The 26,160-nt window shown below is 40.5% G+C and overlaps 2 long non-coding RNA genes across 5 annotated transcripts; one reads left to right on the top strand and one right to left on the bottom strand.

Annotated features, from left to right (window-relative positions):
• LOC140486386 (uncharacterized) lies at positions 1 to 20,356 on the top strand. 2 transcript variants are annotated; one of them, XR_011962553.1, is made up of 5 exons: positions 1 to 58; positions 4,215 to 4,295; positions 5,626 to 5,710; positions 18,782 to 18,916; positions 19,833 to 20,356. It is a non-coding gene; the product is annotated as an uncharacterized lncRNA (long non-coding RNA). The 2 variants fall into 2 exon arrangements; XR_011962554.1 differs by lacking the exon at positions 5,626 to 5,710.
• LOC140486387 (uncharacterized) lies at positions 8,035 to 26,099 on the bottom strand. 3 transcript variants are annotated; one of them, XR_011962557.1, is made up of 3 exons: positions 25,734 to 26,099; positions 25,441 to 25,628; positions 8,035 to 8,336 (listed from the first exon to the last, which is right to left on the bottom strand). It is a non-coding gene; the product is annotated as an uncharacterized lncRNA (long non-coding RNA). The 3 variants fall into 3 exon arrangements; XR_011962555.1 differs by having other exon boundaries at positions 25,441 to 25,609; positions 25,734 to 26,094; XR_011962556.1 differs by lacking the exon at positions 25,441 to 25,628.
• Positions 26,100 to 26,160: the final 61 nt, after the last annotated feature.

The raw sequence follows: 26,160 nt of genomic DNA on the forward strand, positions 1-26,160 counted from the left end.
CCAGGAGCAATGAGAGACAGAGTGGAGGTGACGGGGAGTCCAGGAGGTTGCCGGGAAGGTATTGACTTAATGTATATTTGGGCAGCGGCTAAACTTGAAATACTACACGTGTAGTATCTCTCTCCCACAACACCCCCCCCCCCCCCCCCCCCCACCTCCTCTAATCAGAAGAAAAAGACTCTGTAAGGTAAGGATTTTATTTTTTCTTTTCTTTCATATATTTAAATGCATTGTTTGGTTTTAGTTAGTTGATATAAAGCTAAGGCTTACAATGGCTGGGGACCTCAGACCCATGGCATGGTGCCTCTTGTTTGACGTGGGAGCTCAGGAACGTAGCTGACGTTTCTGACTCTTACACTTGTAAGAAGTGTGTCCAGTTGCAGCTGTTGTTTGACCACATGATGGCTCAGGAGCTGTGGATAGACTCACTGTGGAGCATCCACGATGCTGAGGAGGTCGTGGATAGCACGGTTAATGAACTGGTCACACCGCAGGTTAGAATTGCTGAGGGAGACAGTGAATGGGGGACCAAAAGGCAGAGAAAGAGTAACTAGGCAGTGCAGATGTCCCCTGTGGTCATCCTCCTCCAAAACAGGTATACCACTTTGGATACTGTTGGGAGAGATGGTTCACCAGGGGAGGGCAGCAGTTGCCAAGATCATGGCACCATGGCGGGCACTGCTGTTCAGCAGGGCAGGAAAAAGACTCATAGGGCCATAGTCATAGGAGATTCTTTTGTAAGGGGAGTAGATAGGCGGTTCTGTTGCCAAAAACGGGACTCCCAGATGGTATGTTGCCTCCCAGGTGCTCGGGTCAGGGATGTCAACGATCACCTGCAGAGCATTCTAAAAGGAGAGGGTGAACAGCCAGTTGTCTTGGTGCATATAGGCACCAAAGATATAAGTAAAAAACGAGATGAGGTCCTGAAAGCAAAATTCAGGGAGCTAGGAGAGAAGTTAAAAAGGAGGACCTCAAAGGTAATGACCTCTGGATTACTACCAGTGCCACGTGCTAACCAGCGTAGAAATAAAAAAATAGGCAGGATGGACATGTGGCTTGAGGGATGGTGTACGAGGGAGGGGTTCAGATTTGTTGGACATTGGGACCAGTTCTGGGGAAGGTGGGACTATTACAAACTGGACAGTCTACATCTGAACCAGACTGGAACTAAGTCCTTGGGGGAGTTTTTGCTACTGCTGTTGGAGAGGTTTTAAACTAGTGTGGCAGGGGGCTGGGAACCAGAGGAGAAGACAAGTAGACAGTGAGGTGGAAACTGGAGACTGTAAGAATCATGAAGGTAGCATTAATAAAGGGAAGAGTAGGCAGAGAGCAGATGAACCCAAAAGAACTGGTGGCCTGAAGTGCATATACTTTAATGCAAGGAATATAGTAGGTAAGGCAGATGAATTTAGGGCTTGGATTGGTGCCTGGAAGTATGACGTTCTTGCAATCACAGAGACATGGTTGAAGGAAGGGCATGATTGGCAACTAAATGTTCTGGGATATAGACGCTTCAGGAAGGACAGAGAGGGAAGTAAAAGTGGGGAGGAGTTGCATTGCTGGTCAGGGATGATATCCCAGCTGTTCTAAAGGAGGACACTTTGGAGGGCTTGAGCAGTGAGGCATTATGGGTAGAGCTAAGAAATAAGAAGGGTGCAGTTACATTGTTGGGGCTGTATTACAGGCCTCCCAATAGTGAGCATGAAGTAGAAGAACAAACAGGTAAACAGATTATGGAAATATGTCGAGGCAACAGGGTAGTGGTAATGGGAGGTTTTAATTTTCCCAACATTGACTGGGATACACTTAAAGTCAGAGATATGGATGAGGCAGAATTTGTAAGAAGCGTCCAGGAGAGTTTTCTAGAGCAGTATGTCAATAGTCCAATGAGGGAAGGGAGTAAATTGGACCTGGTGTTGGGGAATGAGCCAGGCCAGGTGGTAGAAGTTGCGGTGGGGGATTTCTTTGGGAACAATTACCACAATTCTGTAAATTTTAGAATACTCGTAGACAAAGATGAGAGTGGTCCTAAGGGAAGAGTACTAAATTGGGCCAAGGCCAGTTATATCAAAATTAGGCAGGAGCTGGAAAATGTGGATTAGACACATTTGATATGTGGGAGGTTTTCAAAGATTTTGCAGGATAGGCATGTCCCGTTGAAAGCAAAGGATAGGAAAGGCAAGATTTGTGGATGACAGGAGAAATCGTACAACTAGCCAAGAGGAAAAGGGAAGCATACGTAAGGTCCAGGCAGCTAAGAACAGAACGGGCCCCAGAGGAATATCGGAAGAGTAGGACCAGTCTTAAATGAAGAATCAAGTGGACTAAATGGGGTCATGGAATAGCTTTAGCAAGCAGAATTAAGGAGAATCCCAAAGCCTTTTATTTTTATATAAGAAGCAAGCGGATAACTAAAGAAAGGACTGGTCTACTAAAGGATAAGGAAGGAAGGCTGTGCATCGATCATGAGAGAATGGGTGGGGTTCTGAATGATTACTTTGCATCAGTGGTCACTGAGGAGAGGGACATGATGAATGTTGAGATTGGAGATAGAAGTTTGATAACTCTAGATCACAGTAACATAAGGAGGGAAGATGTGTTGGGTAGGCTGGAGGTTATTAAGGTGGACAAATCCCCAGAACCGGGTGGGATCTATCCCAGGTTGCTAAGGGAAGTGAGAGAGGATATAGCTGGGGTTCTGACACATATCTTTGTTGCATCCTTAAACACAATTGAGGTGTCGGAGGACTGGAGGGTTGATCATGTTGTCCCCCTGTATAAGAAGGGTAGTAAGGATATTCCAGGTAACTACAGACCAGTGAGCCTGATGTCAGTGGTGGGAAAGTTGCTAGAGAAGGTACTGAGGGATAAAATCTATTTATATTTGGAAAAGAATGGGCTTATCAGTGATAGGCAACATGGTTTTGTGCAGGGAAGATAATATCTTACCCACTTAATAAAGTTCTTTGAAAAAGTGACCAAGTTGATAGATGAAGGAAGGGCTGTAGATGTCATATACATGGACTTTAGTAAGGCGTTTGATAAGGCTCCCCGTGGGAAACTAATAGAGAAAGTGAAGTCATATGGTGTGCAGGTTATTCTAACTAGGTGGATAAAGAACTGGTTGAGCAACAGGAGACAGAGAGTAGTAGTTGAAGGCAGTTTCTCAAAATGGAGAAAGGTGACCAGTGGTGTTCCACAGGGATCAGTGTTGGGGCCACTGTTGTTTGTGATATACATAAATGATCTGGAAGAGGGCACTGTTGGTATGATCAGCAAGTTTGCAGATGACATGAAAATTGGTGGAGTAGCAGAAAGCATAAGGGACTGTCAACGAATACAGGAGAATATAGATATTCTGGAGAGTTGGGCGGAGAAGTTGCAGATGGAGTTCAATCCAGGCAAATGTGAGGTGGTGCATTTTGGGAAGTCTAATTCTAGAGTGAATTATACAGTAAATGGAAGAGCCTTGGGAGAAGTTGATGAGCAGAGAGATCTGGGAGTTCAGGTCCATTGTACCCTGAAGGTTGCTGCACAGGTGAATAGAGTGGTCAAGAAGGCATACAGTATGCTTGCCTTCATCGGACGGGGTATTGAATATAGGAGCTGGCAGGTCATGTTAAAATTGTACACGATGTTGGTTCGGCTGAATTTAGAATACTGTGTACAGTTCTGGTTGCCACATTACCAAAAGGATGTGGAGAGGGTGCAGAGAAGGTTTACGAGAATGTTGCCTGGTATGGAAGGTGCTAGCTATGAAGAGAGGTTGAGTAGGTTAGGTTTGTTTTCGTTAGAAAAAAGGAGATTGAGGGGGAACCTGATAGACATCTACAAAATCATGAAGGGTGAAGGATACAATAATGAGAGGTCACGCTTTCAAGGTGAGAGGTGAAAAGGGGAATACACATGGCAAGTACTTTACACGAGCATGGTAGGTGCCTGAAATGCATTGCCAGCAGAGGTGGTAGAGGCAGGCACGGTAAGTTAATTTAAGATGCATCTGGACAGATGCATGAGTAGGTGGGCAGCAGAGGTATACAGATGCTTAGGAATTGTGCGACAGGTTTAGACAGTACATTTGGATCGGCTCAGGCTTGGAGGGTTGAAGGGTTCCTGGGCTGTAAATTTTCTTTGTTGTTCTTTGTTCTTTTCTTAAATTTAAATGCTTCCAATTTGAAGTGAAAAACCTAGCTACATTCTTACCTTCAATATAGATTTAATTACTTGGATGCATGCCTGTCTATCCTGCTGATGGAGTTTTGTGTCCCTGCAATCTTTCACATCCTTGTCATCACGTAAGTGTTTACTTTTATGGTACCAATCCTTGTAGAACACTTTCTTTTTCCTAAAACCAGTCCTTTATTCCTTTTTGTCCCTTTCTATTCTACAACTATTTCTATCCAATTTGCTGCTGCAATAATTCCTTGTGTCAATAGCTTTGATGTAAATTTGTTATCTAGAAAATTTTCATACACTTTTTGAGAAGAGTATCTTCCATCAATGCACTTGAACAGGAAGTTGTTGTTGTGGATTCATGGTGTGCTCCCACCAACACTGGAACCAGACCAGGACTAGTGCATTTGTTGTTACTGCCCATCCCACGACATCCTACTGGTTGATGCATTGCTGCTATTTGCCGTCTCACTGCTGGTCACACCCTCCCTGCCAGTCACCTCATCCTCATTGGTCTCCCCCTAACTGCTGGTCCCTCCTCCCCACTGGTCACCCTCACCCTACTGGCTAGCCCCTCATTCACCCTGTCGGTGCTGGTCTTACCCCTTGCTGTCCTATTGACCACATCGCTTGCTGGTCCCCTCACTGTCCACCTCACCACTTTGCTCAGAGACTGGAGAAGCAGATGACGTATTGAAGATTCCTGACCTCTCCTCTGGGTCAGTGGTTTTCTAATGCAGTTCAGACGTATCAGACTGCTGTACGACATATAATTTAAGTTCAAAGCCATGCTACATGTCCTGCAGTACTCCAGGCAGCGGTATCATAGGTACTGTGACTGTCTGGGTGGTGAGCAATCCCAGCCCTTGTGGTGGCAGGGAATGCAGCCTTTTGAAAAACTTGTGTGATCTAAACTCAAATCATTTACTGTATCCTCTCTTCTATTTTTTCTGAGGTTACTGAATGGCTGCTCAAAACACAATCTGTTTTTTTTTAATCCATCTGTGCTGACTCATCCTGATTCAATCATGTTTCTCCATTGCTCAGTATTTATCTTATTCCACAGACCACAAACAGTGATGAGTCACTCTTGGACTCCAGTAATGTTGCAATACTATAGAAACTGACATGCTGCATTGTCTGATGCAGAATCCTGAGGCCTGCTTTGGCCCTGTTACATCCATGCATCTACATGATGTGATCTGAGGACAACTGATAACTCTGATGCTTTTGTGCATGAGTCTTAATTAACAGCTTCGATTCCATGCAAAAAGATGTTTTTAAAATGGTTAGCACCATAAAGTAGTAACATTGTTAGCCTCCCTCTTTTGCCAGCACCCACTTGAAATGGATGCAAGAGAAACTCCATGGTGTTGTCTTGTCCAATCATAAGCATGGATAACCTATGGGGATTCATCAAAATTTAATCTCAACATGTTTTTTTTGAAACAGGACTGATGACGGCAAAAATAACTGTGGAGGTAAATTCAATGGCTATATAGACAGAGAGAGCATCTGGAATATCAAACCTGACAAGGTATCAAGGAAGCTTCAAATGGATGGACTTAAAAGGAGGCAGAAATCCATTGAAAAATGATCTGCAATCTTCTGGGAGTTATCTCTTACTGTGAACACAATGGGAGAAAAGACAATAGTCTGGGAGAGGGATATGCTTATTATGTTTCCCTTTCAAGAATACACAACAGCAGTTCAACATTGATCTTTGTGTGCGGTCATGAAAGCAGGTTTGCTGGAGAACTGAGGTTCTCATGTGTGCCAGTGGGCTCAGGTACACTTGTGTATAATAGCCTGGGTTCGAGCTCTAGTGTCCTGTGAAGGTCTCAATTGAAGAACCATCCACCAGTCACTTAGGTGTTGCAGGTAAAGGTGTAAGCAACTGGAGGCTCAGCCACCAATCGTGGAGAAATTAAAAACTGGGTTGCAAACAAGGCTAGAATTAGAGGAACATAGGTATCTTGGAGGGTTTGAGACTGGAGTGGATTTGAGGGATAGGCACAAGTGGGGGATTTAAGAACAAAGATGAGAATTTTAATGTCAACACATTGCTTGTTCAGGAACCAATCTAGATCAGTGAGTATAATGGTGTTGGGAAGGAAACTTGCTGTGGGTTATGTTGCAGGCTGCACAGTTTTAAATGGCCTCAAGTTTATGAAAGGTAGAATGTAAGATCTGCTGTCAGGAGCACATTGGAAGTCTAGAGGTAACGAAAGCAGAATGAGGATTTCAGCAGCAGATGATGTGACACAATAGCTATTTGTTATAACAGCTGGCAAGTAATGAAATTTAAGCGGTTAATCTGCTGTGTGTAGTAAAATGATACTTCAGCTAATTTTGATTTTAATGAAGTGATCTGGAATTATCAAGTCATGTTCGTTAAATTATGTTGCTTATCATTGTTATTTCAAGGAAATCATTTGGAAAAATGATAGCCATCTGAAAAACTTATAGCATTTTTTGCAGATAGTCAAACTTGATTAACCGTGCCTGTCTCCATTGCCATGTAAAATAGATTAACGTTAAAAAACATGTGATAATATGAATTGGTTGAGGTCTCTATTTTCATGAGCAGATAGCATTCTGGCAAATAAATAATTAATTTCTTTAATTATCTCTTGACTAAGGGGAAGATGAATTGCTGTACCTGGTTTGGAGTGAAAAGTTGTGACAATTAATCACAGATCTTCCCTTTTGTTCTTTCTTCCCCATCCCACCTTTCTCCCTGGCTCTGTCCATGCATAAACAGTATTAAATAATTAACTTCTTCCAACTCTGATGAAAGGTCATGTACCTGAACTATCGTCAGTGAAATTGAACACCTTAGCTGCTAGCATCTGTGCTGCAGAAGAGCAGGAGCCTAAAGTGGTATCAACACGATGGGCAATTTAGCATGGCCAATTCACCTAATCTTTGGACTGTGGGAGGAAACCCACACAGACACAGCAAGAATGTGCAAACTCCACAGACACCTGAGGCAGGAATCAAACCTGGGTCCCCAGAGTTGTGAGGCAGCCGTGCTAACCACCGTGCTGCCCCAATGGGTTTTATATTTCATTTACAGAGGTATAGGTGAGATCACATCTCCAACATCTGCAGTTCTGGTTTCCTTAAGAATGATCCTTCCACAATCTAAAGATATGCAGTTTAGGTGAATTGGCCATGTGGACTTGTTGGTCCAAATGGCCTGTTTCCACACTGTTGCTAATCTAATCTAATCTAATCTAATCTAACTGTGCTCCAGACTGCTTCCTGCATGGACCTCATGCCGAGAAGTACATTAACATGGTTATTACAGGCATGCACCATAACCAGCAGCAATCATATCATAATGTCTTATAGCTGCTTAGGTTGCTTGATGCTTGTTTTCACTGCTGGCTTTGTCTTTTGTAAATCTGATGAGTACCCATTCAGTAGAATAATTGGAATTCCTCAATTGGGCGGCACGGTGGCACAGTGGTACAGTGGTTAGCACTGCTGCCTCACAGCGCCGGAGACCCGGGTTCAATTCCCACTGTGTGGAGTTTGCACGTTCTCCCTGTGTCTGCGTGGGTTTGCTCCGGTTTCCTCCCACAGTCCAAAGATGTGCAGGTCAGGTGAATTGGCCATGCTAAATTGCCCGTAGTGTTAGGTAAGGGGTAAATGTAGGGGTATGGGTGGGTTGCGCTTCGGCGGGTCGGTGTGGACTTGTTGGGCCGAAGGGCCTGTTTCCACACTGTAATGTAAATCTAAAAATAAAACTCACATTTTTTAAAGGACCAGCCACCGCTTTCTATGTGGGTTTCTACTGCCTTAGTTTTGCTTAGGCAACGTTCATGCAAAGACTGTGGCTTCTCTTTGAAGTCATTTTTGATTGCGGCTGCATTTATTTATGGAAGCAACAGGATTTGGCAACCCAAAACCTTTCCTGGATCTTTCCAGTAGAAGCATGTATTATTTTCAACAGTGCAATGTGCATCAATAACAATATCAATAACAGAAGAGCAGGATGTCTTGTTTTCTCCTTTTGCACTTGTTGGAGTGTTGGGCATCACTGGCTGGGACAGCATTTAATTCCTATCCCGAGTTGCCCAAGAGAAGGTGGTAGTGAGCTTCTGATCTTGTGACAGAGGAAAGGTCATTGATGAAGCATCTGAAGATAGTTGGGCCTTAACATAGAAGAGAACAGCAGAAATTAGAAACAGAGTAAGGAATAATGCAAAGAGCCAAAGCTTAACGTTGTTAATATGAATACATGCAGCATTTGTAACAAGATACGAGTCTATGGCACAAATAAAAATAAATGAATATGACTTAATAGCTATAACAGAAACATAGTTGCAGGGTGACCAAGACTAGGAACTCAATATTTGTAACTACTTGATGTTCTGGAAGAATAGGCTACAAAGCAAAAAACGGTGGGGTAGCATTGTTAATGAAGGAAGGTATCAGTTCAGTGGTGAGTAGTAATATAGTCTCAATAACTCATGATGTGGAATCAGTTTGGGTGGAAATAAGGAATAGCAAAGGAAAGAAGTCATGTATCGGAGTCGTCTATCGACCCTCATAGAGTTGTCCGAGTGTAAAACTAAGTATAATTAGGGAACAATGGAAATGTGTAAGGAGGACATTTCAGTTGTCTTAGATGACTTTAATCTGCATATTAACTAGACAAAACATATGGACAAGATTAATGTGGAAGACAAATTTGTACCGTGTATCTAAATTATTATGTAGAGCAGTAGTTTCTGAAACTACCTGGGAACAGTTAATTTTAGATTGAGCAATATTAGTGAGATGGGATTAATAAGAGGTTGGAGAGTTAATCATCCTTGAGGGGATAGCAATGACAACACTGTAGAATTTCAAATTCAGTTTGAAGGAGAGCAACTCAGGTCTCAAACTAGTGTCCTCAACCTAAATCAGGGCAATTACAAAGACATGAGAAAGAATTGCCTAAAATGAGTTGGGGAAAATAGACTAATGGGAAAGGGAGCAATGGCAGACATTTGAAGTGATGTTTCTCAGCAAAACTGGTCAAAAAGATAGACTAAATGCGAAGGGTAGAACATAGAAAAATACAGCGCAGTACAGGCCCTTTGGCCCTCGATGTTGCGCTGATCCAAGCCCACCTAACCTGCTCTAGCCCACTATCCTCCATATGTCTATCCAATGCCTGTTTAAATGCTCATAAAGAGGGAGAGTCCACCACTGCTACTGGCAGGGCATTCCATGAACTCACGACTCGCTGAGTAAAGAATCTACCCCTAACATCTGTCCTATACCTACCACCCCTTAATTTAAAGCAATGCCCCCTCGTAATAACTGACTCCATACGTGGAAAAAGGTTCTCATGGTCAACCCTATCTAAACCCCTAATCATCTTGTACACCTCTATCAAATCTCCCCTAAACCTTCTTTTCTCCAATGAAAACAGCCCCAAGTGCCTCAGCTTTTCCTCATACGATCTTCCTACCATACCAGGCAACATCCTGGTAAACCTCTTCTGCACCCGTTCCAGTGCCTCCACATCCTTCCTATAGTATGGCGACCAAAACTGCACACAATACTCCAGATGTGGCCGCACCAGAGTCTTATACAACTGCAACATGACCTCAGGACTCCTGAACTCAATTCTTCTACCAATAAAAGCCAGTACGCCATATGCCTGCTTCACTGCACTATTTACCTGAGTGGCAACTTTCAGAGATCTGTGTACATGGACACCAAGATCCCTCTGCTCATCCACACTACCAAGTATCCCACCATTAGCCCAGTACCCCGTCTTCTTGTTACTCATACCAAATTGAATCACCACACACTTCCATGTATGGTTAACAAAGGTAGCCAAGGACAGTTTTCAAACTAGGGCATATAAAGTGATGAAAACCAGTGGCAGGCCATAGGATTCTGAATTTCTTTGAATTCAGGAACCAACAATAGATGAATTAAAAGCTAATAAAAAGGGAGAAAATTGATTATGAAAGTAAATGGGCAAAATGTAAAAGCAAACAGCAAAAGCTTCAATAAGTATATAAAAAGAATAAGAGTTGCTAAAGTAACTTGCAGGGTGCAACTGCAGAATTAATAACAACACAGGAAAATATTTTGCATCAGTCTTCATGGAGGAGGATACAATAAATTCAGAAAAATAACAGATAAACACGGTACAAATGGGTAGGAAAGTCTTGTAACAGTCTCTATCATGAGGGACAAACTATTTTACAGACTAATAGAACTAAAGGCAAACAGGTCATTCGCACCTAATGGCCTGCTTCCATGGGTTTTAAAGGAAGTGACGACAGAGATCCTGAAGCTATTGGTTGAGATTCACTGGATTCTAGGAAGGTTCCAACAGATTGGAAAGCTGGCAATGTGACACCCCTGTTCAAGAAAGGTGTGTGTGGGGTGGGGGTGGAGGGTTGTAGGTGAAGGTGAAGGTGAAGGTGATAGAAAGCAGGAAACTTTAGGCCAGCTAGCCTAACATCTGCCATTGGGGAAACGCTAAATACATTATTAAGGAAGAAATAGCTAGACACTTGGAAAAGCTTGGCACAATCAAACAGAGTCATCACGATTTTATGAAAGGAAAATCATGTTTGACAAATTAGCTGGAATTCTTTAAGAATACATCAAGCAGTGTTGCTAAAGGGGAACAAAGAGATGTAATGCATTTGTGTTTCCAGAAGGCATTCAATAAGGTGTCCCATAAAGAACTAGTGCACAAGATAGGAGTTCATTGTATTGGGGTAATATTTTAGCACAAAATAATTATTGACTAATACACATAAAAGGGAGAGCCGGCATTGATGGAACTTTTACAGATTGGAAAGATGTAACTGGTGGAGTGCTGCAAGGTTCAGACTCAGGGCCTGAGAGTATGAGGGCATACTATGAGGAGGACATTACGAATCTGCAAAGGAATATAGATAGCTGGAGTGAATGGGCAAAAATGTGTCAGGTGAAGTTTAAAATAGGAAAGTGTGCAATCATACAAGTTAGTAGGAAGAATTAAAAGGTAAACTATTACTTAAATGGAGATAGAGTCCAAGAAAGTGCAGTACAGTTGGATCTGAATGTTCTTGTGCATGAAACACAAAAAGTTAGCATGTATGTCCAGGAATTAATTAAGAAGGTAAATCGAGTTTTCGCCTCCATTGCTAGGGTGTTAGAATTTAAAAACAAGAACAAATTGCTACAACTGTAGAGGATATTGGTGAGGGCACACCTGGTTTACTATACCAAGTTTTGATCCCAGTATTGAGTAAAGGATATTCGGATATCGGAGGCAGTTCAACAGGCGTTCATTAGTCTGCTTCCTGGGATGAAACAGTTGACTGTTCAGAACAGCGAAACAAAATAGAGCTTTATCCATTAGAGTGGTGAACTTAGAGAAATATACAAGATTCTGACGGGTCTTGACAATGTAGATGTTTCATGGTGCAATCTCACGTGAGAGGAAACATAGTTACAGAATAAGGGGACACTAAGATGTGAAAGAATTTTGGTTAGTGAGAATTGAAAGTCTGGAATTCTCTATTCCAGAGAGTTATGGAGACTAGATTACTTAAGTACTAAAAGAGGAGGTAGATAGATTTTTGAAATATCAGAGAACTGGGGGCTATATGTGGCTGACATGAAAGTGGAGAAGCCAAGGGCAGATCAACCATGATTTATTGAATAGCAGAGGAGGTTTGAGGGGCTGAATGGCCTATCCCTCCTCTTATTTTATGTGTTCTTATTTTCTCCAGCTAAAAATGCAAGTGTCTGAATTTTTAATGGGCAAAATGGAAGTTTCTCACTTTTCCACTGGCAAAATATCCATCTTTTTAGGACCAACAAACAATTTCTGTCATTTCCCACTGTTTTCCCCAACAAAGCCGAGTGTCTAAGGCTTATTAAATTCTTACTGCCTGACTACAGTTTAAAATATGAATCTCCTGCTTTTATCACACCCTCAATAATTATCTTACTGTCTTTTTCTGTTAGTCTGTGTATGTTTATACTTTCAAATTGTCCCAATGTCACCTGAATTCTGGCTCAGTCATAGAGATCTGAGCACAGAAAAAAAGCCCTTTGATGTTTTGAGTCTGTGACTGTCAAAAGCAACTATCGAACTATACTAATTCAATTTTCCAGCATTAGCCCATAACCTTGTGTGCTTTGGCGTTGTAAGTGCGCATCTAAATATTTCTTAGATGTTATGAGGCTTTCTGCTTCTTGCACCCTTACAGGCGGTGAGTTTGCAATGTTTGCTTTGCAATGCTACCAGCACTGCAACATCTGTTTAAACACTTGTGTGGCCTTGGTTTTCCCCACTACTGCAGTGTCTCATAGCATACATTTCCTACAGTGACAACACATGTTACTAGGTGTAAGTACTCTTGTAGAAGTTCTAACTTTCTCAGTCTATTCTGCAGCATTAACTTGAAATGTTCCCCTTGCCCAGTATGGATTTTAAACTCGAAGTTCCAATGCATCTTTACTTTTTAGCAGAATCTCTAATAGGGACTTTTCCTACAGATTCTCACTTCTGACAAGTCTAACTGCCAAATGTGACCAGCTTGTAGCTCACCCTTGGTTCTGCACTTTTGCAATGTATTATTAAGCAATGAGCAAGAACTAATTAATAATTTTGTTAAAAAATAAACCTTGGGAATAGTGGCCATAGAAAGGTAGAATTTTCCATTAATTTTGAAAGTGCTGTTGCTCAATCTGAAACTAAGATTTAAGATCTAAACAAGGGCATTGTGAAAATATGAAGATCAAGTTGGCTCTATTGATTAGGAAAACACGTTTAAAAACTTGACAGATAAGCAATGGTTACTATTTAAAAGATTTAATGTGTGATTTAAAAAAAAATTCCTATAAGGCTAAAAACTGTAAGATAAGGGAACTTAAAGGTAAGTTTAGATCAAAGGAAGGGGCTGATAACATTGTATTTAAAAAGTCAAAAGCCTGAAAATTGGGAGTTTTTTTTTAGAATTTCATAAAGGAGGATCAAGAAATTGATGAAGAAAGAGAATATACAATATGAATGTGAAATAGCAGGACATAGAACAGATTGTCAAAGCTTCAGTGGGTCCGCAAAGGAAAAGATTATCAAAGATAAATGTGGGTCTATGACAGGCTAATACAGAGAGTTTATCACGGGAAATAGAGAAATGGTGGAGAAGCTAAATAAGTGCTTTGTGTCTGTCTTCATAGAGGAAGGTACGAAGTTGTAAACAAGTAAGATCCAAGGTTCCCATGAAAGTGTGGAAGTGAAAGAAATTAGTAACTTAATGGAACTGCATGTTGACAAATTCCTACAAACTAATTACTTTTATGTTAGACAGTTGAAAGAGATAGTTACAGATGGTGGATGCATTGGCAGTCATCTTCCAAAATTTTATTGATTCTGCAATAGTGCATGCAGACTGGAAGATTGCAAATATAATCTCACTCTTTAAGAAAGGAAAGATAGACAAAACAGGTGAACTACAGACCTGATATCAATAGAAGATAAATTACTAGAATCTATTATAAACGATGTCATTAGTGGATATTTAGAAAATATATGTCTGATTGGGCAGAGTTAACATGGGTTTACAAAGAGGAAATCATGTTTGACGAATCTGATAGTGTTTTTGAGTAGGTCCTAACTGAATTGATAAGGGGAAACCAACGAATATAGAACATAGAACAATACAGCGCAGAACAGGCTCTTCAGCCCTCAATGTTGCGCCGACGTGTGAACTAATCTAAGCTCATCAGTCTATATTATCCCATCATCATCTATGTGCTTATCCAAGGATTGTTTAAATCTCCCTAATGTGGCTGACTTAACTACATTGGAAGGCAGGGCATTCCACGCCCTTACCACTCTGAGTAAAGAAATCTTTTAATAAAGCCCAACATAGGATTTCAGTCAACAAATGAAAGGGCACAGGATTATCGGTATTATGTGAGCGTGACTTGAGGATTCATGAACAGATAAAAAGCAGAGAGTAGGAATAAATTGATTATTTGCACGCTGGCAAGCTTTGAACACTGGGGTACCACAGCGATCAAATACTTGAGCCCCAGATTTTCACAATATTCTCAATTATTTGGACTTGGAGACTGAGTTTGCAAAATGATACAAAATTGGATAGGATTTTGTGTTGTGAAGAGCATGCAAAGAGGAGCTTCAAGGCACTTTAAACAGCTTGATTAAGTGGGAAAATGCAAGGCAGACAAAATATTATGTGGGCAAATATATGGTTTTCTGGTTGGTAGAAGGAAAAATGTATTTCATGAATTGTGTGTGATTGGAAAGTTTTGATGTCCAAAGTGACCAAAGGTACCCTCATTCATTAGTTACTGAAAGCTGATATTGCAGATGTGGAAAGCAAGTCAGAAGGCAAACAACTTGTTAGCGTTTATTTGGCTGCACCCAGGCTTTCATTTCACAGGACAGCTTTGGGATTGGTAAATTTTTCTCATTTGTCACAAAGGATGTCTTATGCATAATTTACCCAATTAATGTATTATTTCTGAACTGCTGCTTCTTAAACAACTCAATAAACTATCAGAAAATTAGTTAGGTAACTGTGATCATGAATACCTCCTCCCCATAAAAGTCAGTACAACCCTATTAAAACTCATATGTCTTTCTCTTTCTATTATCACTGAAAAAAGCTTTCTTTTATCATTTTCTTATATCTGTTGTCACTCATATTTCTCCACTAACCCCATTTCTTTCCACATTGAATTGAATTCTGGACAAATTCTTTCCAAGTCACTTGCATTTTCAAACAGCGAACATTCGAGCCATTAGTTGTCTAATCACTATCTGTTGATGTTGATCTGCTTAATCACCCCCTCATCTTTGTTCCTGATGTTGTTGTGCTCAGCAAAACTCTTTATTATGGGGTAAAAACAATGACTGCAGATGCTGGAAAGCAAATACTGGATTAGTGGTGCTGGAAGAGCACAGCAGTTCAGGTAGCATCCAACGAGCAGCGAAATTGACGTTTCGGGCAAAAGCCCTTCATCAGGAATAAAGGCAGTGAGCCTGAAGCGTGGAGAGATAAGATAGAGGAGGGTGGGGGTGGGGAGAGAGTAGCATAGAGTACAATGGGTGAGTGGGGGAGGAGATGAAGGTGATAGGTCAAGGAGGAGAGGGTGGAGTGGATAGGTGGAAAAGAAGATGCCTATCTTCATTTCCACCTATCCACTCCACCCTCTCCTCCTTGACCTATCACCTTCATCTCCTCCCCCACTCACCCATTGTACTCTCTCTCCCCACCCCCACCCTCCTCTAGCTTATCTCTCCATGCTTCAGGCTCACTGCCTTTATTCCTGATGAAGGGCTTTTGCCCGAAACGTCGATTTCGCTGCTCGTTGGATGCTGCCTGAACTGCTGTGCTCTTCCAGCACCACTAATCCAGTAAAACTCTTTATTATGTCTCATCTTGGTCATTCCTTCTGCTATAGCTTCTAACCTTTCTCCTTCAAGGTCAAGCAGTTAAAACTTGTGCACATCTGATGCACAATTGGCTTAATAATTCATCACATGTGATTATGGTACATTCAGACCTGTTGTGCTGTATTCCCTTCTACCAAATCTTTTCAACTTTTCAGAATCATGTTGGAATATAAAAATAAATCTTCTCCACCATAATCCTACTCCTTAGACTGTCTTCACAGCAAGGTACCATCAAAAATAAAACTGTGTGGTCATAACCACATGGTTTATTTTGAAGATGTCGATTGAGAGATAGATATTACCCAGGACCCTGGGGTGAATCCACCTGAGCAAATGGACAGCGATATGTGAGAACAATGGAGTGAGTTGCTGAAGGAACTCAGTGGGTCTGGCAGTGTCTGTGGAGGGATGGCAGAATTGGCTTTTCAGGGTCAGTGACTGTTTTTCAGTTTCTTCTGTTCTGAGAGGGGTCACTGGGCCTGAGGCATTGACTCTGATTTCTCTCTGCAGGTGCTGCCAGATCTGTTGAGTTTTTTTTTAGCAATTTCCATTTTTGTTTCTGATTTCCATCACCTGCAGTCCTTTGGTCTTTTGTTGTTTAGTGATCAACTGGGACCTGTTACCAGAAATAGCTGAAATCCACTTTACTTATAGACCATTAGCCCCCTGGCTGACTGGGTTAGAATTACCAGAATGCAACCTGATTGCAAAAACAAGGCTTGTGTTCACAGAAATTTATAAGGTTAAAGGCTTATTTGTATGATATTTTCAAGAAATTCAGGGCAGCAGTTAGGATAGATATGGGGAAACTGTTTCTGCTGATTGGTTGAGATTAAGACTTGGGCCTGTAGTCGAATGATGAGAGCCAAACACTAAGGAGTAAAATGAGGAACAACTTTTTCACACAACAAGTGAGAAATATTTTGGAACTCTCAGCCACAAATGGCAGCTGATACCAGACCAATTTTATTCTGGCATATTCAGTAAGTTTCTAGGAGATATACATTCACCCAACAAATGAGCCTATGGAAATTCTGTGCCAGAGAAAGTGGTTGAGGCCTAAACATTGAATGTTTTCAAGAAGAAGACCAATGTAGTTATTGAGGCTAAAGGGATCATAGAGTGTGGGAAGGAAGTGGGAACAGGATTTGGATGATTAGCCATGATTATGTTAAATGGCAGAGCTGGCTCGAAGGGTCGAATGCCCTACTCCTGTTCCTGTTTTCTGTGTTTCCATGTGTTTCCAACGCTCCTTCACCTCATCTCAATAAAAAATATGAAGAATTCATGATATTGAGATTGAAACCCTCAATTGCCTGTGCTACGTCCTTTCTGTCCCTCATATTCACTAAAGTGAGTTTCCCAAAGGCTGCCCCATCCGAATTATAACTTTCTCATGTGATTTGCTTATCTCTTCAGATGTCGTCTCTGAAATTAGTTTCTCCACAACACTCATCTCCTGCTTTCTCAAACTTCCCAAGTCCTCCTATGTCTATGTTCAAACAAGGACAGTTGTCATGGGGCATCTCAGTATCCCACTACCACTGACCACCATTCCAGGTTCTGAACCAATCACATTCTACCCTCAGTTATCTGAAGGCTGCAGCTTACAGCTTGATGGGAATGAGGCTCAGGTCTCAATGGTGTGCCTCAGCCCTCACTGTTCAGGCCCAAGAATTAATTCTTGAATCGCCAACTGTGCAAGTATTTTCCCTGAATTTCTAGGCCTATGTCACCATGTAAAAATGACCAAGGAAATCTCCTGAAGTTTGATTAATGTTTTGTCTTCAAACACCAATAAGAACATGTTGCAGTGATTGTAATGAGGGTCAGCCAGATGGACCTCATAGTTCCCTGATAGGTGCTATTAACCTGGTCCATTCAGGGAACCCGGGCTTACAGATATAAGCAGGAATGTCAGAGGTTCTGTTCATTCTGAGAGCTAAGGGAGCTGGACCAATGTCAAGTACAATGCACATGTAAATAAAGGGTGACTTGGTGAGGGGATGCCAGCCTCTGTGCAATTACTTTATGGATAATTGCATTATTCACATTACAATTATTGTGTGTGGAACTTTGTTCTGGAAAAACTGACACTTCCTTAATGAAATGGCTCAGCTTCAGGATAATATATTATCTATGAAGTACATTTTTCATAGAGTTTCAGATAAAATAAAGTGTCAAGTTTATTTATGGAAGAGGACAATTTTAACATTAGCCACTTAATCAAAACTGAAGTAGATTGAACTGGCGTTACATCTTGCCCAATTTCACTCTCCATTGAAATATTTGGAGGCTAATATGGAGAGAAGAGAAAATCCACCATTCCTCTCAAATCCATTGGTTCACTAGTCGGTTGCTCAGACTAATATTATGACCTACCTGCCCCCACCCTTCCCAGCATCCTCTCAACTCTTTTCCTTTCTATCTCGACAATTTCTAAAAATTGGAAGCTGTCTTACTTTGTTCAAGTTTTTGTCTCCTCCTGTATTCCAAAGGTTTTTAAAACCTGTACATGACACCACAATTGTATCAATTCTTTCTCCTACCTACTCTTTTTAACCTTGTTAGGTATTGTGTATCTTGGCTCATTATCAAGGTTTCTCAATTAAAAGGCATTAAAATGACACATGGTGGATTTTGATGTAATTGTGTAATATGTAATTGTACTGCATGTCTGTAAGTACATACAAGACGAACACTTCTTTATGAAGATGACACCCCTTTAACTTTAAAGCAAGTCTTTTTTGTGTGTATGCACTATTCAAAGTTGGATATGCATTGTGCACTAAAACATTTTCCATTTCTCAGGCCAATAACACCATTGGGCTTTGATAAGCCAAATAGTTTGGATTTATGATCGTTCTTTTATATTTCACTGGTCCATTTTTAAAAACCAGGTGTCATTTTGTTTTTGCTAAAGCGTGCAATGCCAAGATATTTTCATTGGAATATTAGCTTATTTAAAAGGGTAATTTTCCTTAACTTTTGTCAAGCTGTTCATGTTTCAAAACTTGAAACTCAAGTGTTTTATAGCAGTCTGTTATAATCAAACTACAGTCTTTAATGAGCACTGTGTACAATTTTCTCTACTGATTACCAGTATCATTTACACCTGCAGGAGTTATTAACCTAGAAATTGGATTGTATTACATTTTACAGGCACAAATTTACGCCTAAGATTGCAATATTCCAGGCAGTGAATGTTGGCTAATTCTATACCAGAGGTGCAAAATAGTTCAGACTACTGAGTGAGTATCGATGTTCAGCAACTGAAACAGGAGCACATAAATCCAGGTTTGAACATTTATTTAAGATCCTTTGTCTTCCTTTCTCAGTGATTAGTTGTAGCAGTTTCTTCAGGAGCTCAGTACTCAAACCAATGGTCCTTAAAGTGACTGGTGTGGGCTAGAATTGAGAAAATGATTTCTTGGTCTTTATTTCCCTTATTGTGGTTCTGCAAGGAGTCTCTCGAGCCACAAACAGCATTGACTGCTCCTCCCATGTTTACCACATCTTGCTGTTGGCCTCATTTAGGTACAAGTAACGTGTGCACTGGGAACATATTCCAATTCAAGTGCGATCCAGTTTCTTGGCCATTTTCTTTTAGATTTTCTAGATGTTGTTCTTGGGTATCAAGGTAAATTCCAACTGTTGATGTATGCAAATGTTCAAAGAAGAGAATTTAACCAATGTGGCATTATTATTGCATATTTATTGAGCTAATTTCCAAAAAGATTCTCAGCATAACATATCTTACAGAAGAAATATTGCACAGTTGTGTAGAGGTTCTTTAGTAAGTATATGTGAATCATTCACAGCTGGCAATCTGACTAGAAAATTATTGTTTAATAAGTCTGGCAATGCATGTCTTGGAGTAAATTGCTCAGAAGAAAATATTTGAAAAACACAATTACGTACCTACTTATCTATATCTTAATTAAAACTACCATAGCACTGACTAAAGTACAGTGCAGACCTTTCAATTCCATATTAATTTAAGGGTCACACCCTTATTTCTCATTAGTCTCTGTTTCTAGATATACACAAATTTATCCCCCAGCTTGGTTTACTGGGATATAAAAAAAAGAATGATTTTTGGCAATTCAAAGCTGCTAGAAAGCAAAATACTTGAATCTTGAATAAAACATGTTCTTTGTGCACATGGTTCTGTCTGCAAACTATTAATATGTTCTCCTTCCTTAACTTACAGAGAAATCGACCAGCTCACTCATTTTTCAAAACAGCAGATATGATGAATAAACTGAAACCAAACAAAAATGGTCACATACTTTCCTATCTCCATTAGGCGCACCCTTACCAAAGAGAGACTTGTGTTAAGTCTCTTTTATCCTCCTACTTGGGTGGAGAATCTGAAGAGAGGAATTAGTGCCTTAACTGCGTAGGTTGTGGCTGCAGCTGTGGAACATGAATATGCAATGCCTCTGACTTCTAAAACAAAAAGATGAAAGCCTCAGCACTTATAGTGCAGAGTCACAATATCCAATTGGTCTCCAGGTACCCAAACAACAAAATACAACTGCATTGCAAAAAAAACCTTCAGAATGTAGAAAAATAATTGGGATAAAGAGATGTGTTTATTTCCAGATATGTCTTATAGTGTTTTTATTTTGATGTTTTGTTGCATTAGTTTGATCTTCTCGCTGCTGCCTATGAGCATCAATTCTCTTCTTGTTAATTCTATGCTGGATTGGTGCTTATGTTGAAAGTCTGAACTTACAGGATCACAAAAAAAAATGTGTATTGAAAGATAAATATGATACAAAATTATGGTCCAAAGAACTATTGGTTCCAACACTCATTGTCATTGGTTGTCCCTCAGTTTGAGAATGACATCTACTCAGGATCATGCGTTTCTGCCATGAGTTTTCATATGACTAAAAAAGTGACTTATCTGTCTTCAGATTGCAGGGCACCTGAGCAGAACATTCAATGAGGTAGTGGGATCACAGTGTAGGACTGATATACAGTCCAGATCCCAGTCTAGTACATGGGTGTGGTGACTGTCATGTTAAGAATAATTGGCTAATGATCAATTGCCCATCAGGGTTGATTAATTTCATTCATTAGTTTATTAATAACAGCAAAATGATTACAAGTTATGAAGCAGACATTACAGCAAACCAACCAATTTCTGAATGGGTAACTGTGTTTGAGGGGTGGCAGATGAAGTTTAATTTTGATAAATGTGAAGTGCTGCATTTTGGAAAAGAAAGTCAGTGCAGGACGTATATAATTAATGGTAATATTCTGGGGTGTATTGCTAAACAAAGAGACTTTGGAGTGCAGGTTCATAGTTCCTTGAAAGTGGAGTCTCAGGCAGATAGGATAGTGAAGACATTTAGTATGCTTTCCTTTATTGGTCAGAGCATTGAGTATCAGAGTTGGGAGTTCATATTGCGGTTGTACAGAACATTGGTTATGCCATGTTTGGAATATTGTGTGCAGTTCTGGTCTGCCTTCTATAGGAAGGATGTTGTGAAACTAGAAAGCATTCAGAAAAGATTTACAAGGATGTTGCCAGGGTTGGAAGGTTTAAGCTATAGGGAGAGGCTGAATAGGCTAGGGCTGTTTTCCCTGGAGTATCAGAGGCTGAGGGGTGACCTTATACAAATTTATAAAACCATGAGGGGTGTGGATAGCATAAATAAACAAGGTCTTCTCCCTTGGTTGGGGGAGTTCAGAACTAGAGAGCATAAGTTTAAAATGAGAGGGGATAGCTTTAAAAGGAACCTAGGGGCAACTTTTTCACGCAAAGCGTGGTGTCTGTATGAAATGAACTGCCAGAGGAAGTGGTGGAGGCTGATACATTTGCAACATTTAAAAGGTATCTGGATGTGTACATGAATGGGAAGGGTAGAGGGATATGGGCCAAGTACTGGCAAATGGGACTAGATTGGGTTGGGTTAACTGGTCAGCATGGACGAGTTGGACTGAAGGGTTTGTTTCCATGCTGTATACCTTTATAACTCTAAAATAACTGCAAACAGAGTTGCAACACTGTATACACTGTTATGCTCACAGCTGCTGGTAATACAGAACTAGTCAGGAACCTGACATGACAGAGTATTTTTTTTTGGTTTATCATGGAGGTCAGTCACTGAACACAGATGTAGCAGGCTGACAATGTAACTTTAACACAAGAATATAGACATTTATTACAGAAAAATATCACTAATTATATTACAGTAGATAGGAACTAATGTTGCAAGAAAAGTGTATCCACCATTAGATATGATTCTGCTATTGGAAATAATTTACTAAGCCAACCAGACTGTGCTAGGGATTACACCAGAAACCATTTTAAGAACATTATCTGACCTGGAGTATCATGTATTTGTGAGTGAGAAGCTTCAAGCTTAAATAATGTTTTATGTAGGCAAAAAAAAATGTACATCCATTGCACCTTTCTCAAAAAAGGGTTATAGAGATAGAGCTGAATTCTGCTGCATCCCCATGTCAATTCTCTGACCAATTAGAATCTACCTGCTTGGTCTGAGAATAAAGATTGATGGTTGACTGTTCTTGCTGCACCTCTAGCCAATTGTGGCTCAATCAATCAGTACCCTCTTTATGTTCTATATAAAACACTTTCCCTTGCTTGAAATCTGTTTCTTGCATCTTATTTCTGATGAGTGCAAGATGAAAAGCTTCACCTTATACGATCCATCTAATTTATCTTTTTAAAACATTAGCTGTTATGCACAACCAAATGGCTTGCCAGGTCTCTTTAGACAGCCATTAAGAGTCACCCATATTTCTGTGGATCTAGTGTTTTGTAGGTCAGATGAGGTGAAGATGGCAAAGTTTCATTTCCTAAAGGACAATATTTAACTAGATGAGTTTTTCCTTTGTTACCATTTGCAATGGTTTCACGATCATCAGAAGTGGTGGAATTTGAACCTATATCCCTGCTGAATTTACCCTAGTGTCAGAATTACTAATCCAATGACAATGCCACTACAGCATTGCCTCCCCACATACCTTGATAAGTGCAGTTCCAACAATACTCAAATTTACACCATTCAGGAGCCCAAAGCATCTTCCTTGATTCACACCCTATTTAACACAGTCAACATTCACTCCCACCACCACCATAACACAGTCTCAGCAGTATGTACCATATACGAAATACATTTAACATCTGTTATTTGGAAAATGTCACAAAGGATGGAAAAAACAGAGCATTTAGAAATACATAATATAATCAAACAGAGTCAGTGTGGCTTCATGAAGGGGAAATCATGCCCGAAACATTTCTTAGAATTCTGTGAGGTGTTAATGAGGATGGTTACCATACAGACCATCTAGCATTCCACCAATGGTGTACATGTGAAGTAAAAACCAAAAGAACTATGAATACTGGAAATCAGAAACAAAAACAGAAATTGATGAAAAAGCTCAGCAGGTCTTGCAGCAGCTGTGGAGAGATATCAGAGTTAACATTTCGGGTCCAGTTACCTGTTCTAAGAATTGATGGCAATTAGGAAAGTGCTGGTTTTAATGCAGAAAGTAGAATGTGGGGAGGGGGTAAGGAGTACCTAATAGGTGGAGATTGAGCTTAAAGAGACAAAAGGACAGTTGGACAGAAAACAGAGTGGATAGCACTCAGGCTAGGAGAGTGAATAGCTGTTAATGGGGACTGTTAATGGCTAACAATGGGTTGTGTATAATATCGGACCGTGTGATAACAAGGCATCATGCAAAGCGCCAGAAACAATAAACACACTCAGTCCTGCCAATTTGGCAAAGTCCTCATCATTAACATTGTGGGCTTGAGCCAAAACTGAGAGCATTTTCCCATAGACTAGTCATGGAGTCATCCCTCCAGATCATGTGCCAGATACCATCATCACCATCAGTGGGACAGGTCCACCAGGGGTGGTGGCACAGTGATATCCAGGCAGTCGGAAATTGCAAGGCTTTGAAGTGCAAGGAGATAAATTATTCACCACAGATGTCTGAGCCCAGTTCAGGTTCTGGTTAATGGTAACCTCCAGGAGGTCAGTACTAGGTGAATTAGTTATGGTGATATCTTTGATGCAAAGGGGCAATGGTTGGACTCTTTTTTGTAGAATGGCATTTGTATGGCACATATGTTATTTGTCTTATCATCAGAAGTCTGGAAGTTGTCCAGGTCTTGCATTATTTGGCCATGGAGTGCTTAGCACCTGAAGATTTGCAATTGGTGCGAAACATCTTCAATCATCAGTGAACATCTCTATATCTGATCTTACAATGGAGGTAAGGTCATTGATGAAGCATCTGAAGATGGTTGGGCCTGGGACAATGCCCCAGGGAACTCCCTTCAGTTATATTCTGGACATTATTTTAGTTTTTCTGCATTTGAGCACACTCTGCTTCACCATCTGAGGAGTTGCAAATAATTCTGAGCATTGTGCAATCATGGGTGAACATCCCCATTTCTGACCTTAGGATGGAGGGAACGTAATTGATGAAACAGCTGAAGATGTTTGGACAGAGAACACTACTTTTAGAAACTCCTGTACTGAGGACCTTTGACTGAGGTGATTGACCTCTGATGTGAATTAAATAATACATGCAACTTCCTTGTTACTAACTTAGCTGTTTGATTTCACTGTCTTTTAGTAAAATGGGAATTGTTGTGCAGCCAGTTTAGTGTATTCCAAATTTTCTTGACCTTACTGCAATCTGTGCTCAGGTGATCACTGAAATGATTTTAGGTCAAAATTTGACCTCTTTAAAAAATCACTTTAGTCCACGAAAGCTTCAGGTATTAAAAATAAGATGATGGAAGTTGACTAACGATTGTCCATATTTATTATTATCATAACTCCTATAAATATCACCCACATCATCCTTTGTGCCAGGTATAACTCTAACCAGCAAAGAGTTTTTCCCCTGATTCCCAGTGACTTCAGTTTTGCTATGGTTCCTCAATAGCACACTTGGTGAAACACTTCCTTCATGTCAAGGGCAGTCACTCCCACTTCACATTTGCAGTTTGATTCTTTTGTCCATGTTTGGAGCAAGGCTGTAATGAAATTAGGAGACGAGTAGCCTGGCAGAATCCAAATTGAGTTTTAGTGAGCATGTTAATGCTGAGTAACTGCGCTCGACAGCACTATTACTTTTATTGAAGATCGAGAGTAGGCTGATGGAATGGTTATTGGCAGGACTGGATTTGTCCTTGTTTTTGCTAGGTCGATGCCAAGGTTATAACTGTACTAAAACAACGCGGCAAGAGATGCAGCTAGTTCTGGAGTACAAATATTCTGTACTCTTGCCAGAATGTTGTAAGGGCCCATATTCTTTATGGAGTAAATCAAATTGAATGACCACGGTATCTCTGATAGTGGGGACCACAGGAGAAGGCTGAAATTGATTAGCCTCTTGGCACTGCTGGGTGAAGATGCTTAGATTACACTATTAGGTGATCACCAATAAACGCAGCCACACTCTTTAGCAAACTCACACTACACTAAAACAATTAATATTTTGGCTGGGCACATAAGTATGAAATTAGTAATTTTCTTATAGATGTTTAACTGTAAAATTATTTTCAAAGTTTTACTGCTAGCCCGTTAAAGAAATTGGAACTCAGTTCTATCATGTTAATGACATGATCACCTCTATAGTTAGCTATCTTGAAGATGATATAAATTTTTAATGACTTTTAATGCCACATCATATTTCTGGAAGTGACCCTCTGACAGAAGACAACAGCGTGCACTTGTTCAGCAATGGGGTTCGTGGATCATAAGATATAGCAAAGTCAATAATATTTGACATAACATAATGCCATACAGATGCCATACCGGTTCAACGTTGTTAAGCTGAAGAGAACCATTGTCGACATTAAAGTTGACTGCAACAATAGAATGACCGATCAGTCAACTCAAAGCAAACGGCCGCCAATACAGATGACTTGATCCGTCCAGAGAGTTCGAGGGAGTTCACAGTGGCCCCTGCTGCTGATCGGGAATACTGATCAACATAAAGCAGACTGTGAGTGAACAAACAGGAATGTGATCTAGTTTTTGAGCACGATTGATAATCTTAGTGATGAAATCAGCACATATTTCCTACAAGAAAATATGTTAATTCATACCTGTAACGTTGGAACAATGAATGTTTAATCGCTGAAGATTTAGTCGTGTACTCTTCCAGACACAAAGAAGTTGCTTGATGCTTTTGTGACAGAGATGCATGACATTCAAGGTTCACTATAGAATCAAAACGTGAGGATTCCTATTTAGTCAAACTAATCAATGAAAATTAAATGTGAAATTTTGATGTGTCTTTCCATAAACATTTTGGCTGTGTGAGACGTGCACGCTGCAACTCCAGGAAGCAGTTAGGAAGTTCTGACCAAGTTTTACGGTGCCACATCGACCCTCCCGGACTTTCCCATGGGCGCAGTTCCACCCTTAAAGCGGCAGGCGGCGCAAACACCAGTAAATGTAAAGATGGTTGACAGCTCAGCTGACTAATCGGACATCGCTGTTGGAACGGGCGGGCTGAGCAGTGACCAATAG

Source organism: Chiloscyllium punctatum, chromosome 15, assembly GCF_047496795.1.
Source record: "Chiloscyllium punctatum isolate Juve2018m chromosome 15, sChiPun1.3, whole genome shotgun sequence".
NCBI classification, from domain to species: Eukaryota; Metazoa; Chordata; class Chondrichthyes; order Orectolobiformes; family Hemiscylliidae; genus Chiloscyllium; species Chiloscyllium punctatum.